Source organism: Octopus bimaculoides, chromosome 17, assembly GCF_001194135.2.
Source record: "Octopus bimaculoides isolate UCB-OBI-ISO-001 chromosome 17, ASM119413v2, whole genome shotgun sequence".
NCBI classification, from domain to species: domain Eukaryota; kingdom Metazoa; phylum Mollusca; class Cephalopoda; order Octopoda; family Octopodidae; genus Octopus; species Octopus bimaculoides.
The window spans coordinates 17958418-17959824 of record NC_068997.1 but is presented as its reverse complement, the minus strand read 5'-3'; the positions used below and the strand labels follow the sequence as shown (position 1 = coordinate 17959824).

At 40.7% G+C, this 1407-nt stretch overlaps 1 long non-coding RNA gene across 2 annotated transcripts in view; it reads right to left on the bottom strand.

The window, feature by feature from the left end:
* The window catches only part of LOC128249663 (uncharacterized), a 123007-nt gene that overhangs the window by 36978 nt on the left and 84622 nt on the right, over window positions 1–1407 (bottom strand). The gene's annotated exons all lie outside the window — the stretch shown is intronic.

Sequence of the window (1407 nt, the reverse complement as noted above, 5' to 3'; positions counted from 1 at the left end):
TATATATATATATATATATATATATATATATATGTCTGTTGATATATCTATATATGTAACTATACTCTAATATATGTATATACACACGTGTGTGAGTGTGCGTATATATGCTAAGGTATTTGCGTGCATACCGTATACACAAGCGCACACACGCACCCACATGCACACACACATATACATTGAAACGTATAGTCACAACACACGCGGTGCACACGCTGTCGTTCACTTATTCAAATATGTGACAAACTTCCAATTTTCATACAACATACTCATAGACACACTGACACACATATAAATTCACATACGTACACTTAGAAGCACACACGCGCATACACATGCACACACATGCAATCATTCCATCTCTTACTCCCTAACACACAAACACATATACACTTAAACACACATACAAAAGCTAATCTACAAATACAAACACACACCTACACACACACACGCACACACACACGTACGCACACACACGTACACACACACGTACACACACACACACGTACACATACTCTTACTTTCCATTTCTTTCTCTGGTCTCTCTTTCTCCTCTTTCTCTGTCTGTGTGTCTCTTTTCCTCTCTGTAATACAGACGACTGACATGCACACACGTACATACACACACACACACACACACACAGACACATGTATAGTCACACACGCTGTCTATACACACACACACACACACGTACACGTGCAAAAAAATCAAATGCCTACACACACCGTCACTCACATACACACGCACATACACGCGATCACACACACATACACACACACACAGAGCAACAAAAGGCAAACATACAGTGATGTATGCATATATAACTTCCTATCTCTGTAAAATACCAACACATATGCACACATATAAATAGAAACCTGCTCTTCACACACACATGAATACACACATCCAATCGCATACATACATCCATACATACAGACGAACGCGCGCACATGCTCGCACAAAAACGCACATACATATGCAGACATACCTTATATATCTTCCTCTGTCTATCACACACACACACACACACACATACACACACACACACATATACACATACAATGATATGTGTACTTTCCTATACGCTCATACATACCCAGTCAAACACACGCACTCACACACACGTTTCATCTATCACTCTTTCTAAAACGCACATACACGTACAAAGTTACTTACAACGGAACACATACAAGCGCGTCCATACACACACACGAACATACACGTAAGCACACACATAACAGAAACACGCGCACACACACTCAGGCACTCACACGCACTCACACGTGCACGTACGCATTCAAACACCGCTCATGTCTTATTGTTTCTGTGGGACACAAACACATACAAACGTATACCTAATACCTTACATACATACACACACACACACACACACACACACACACACA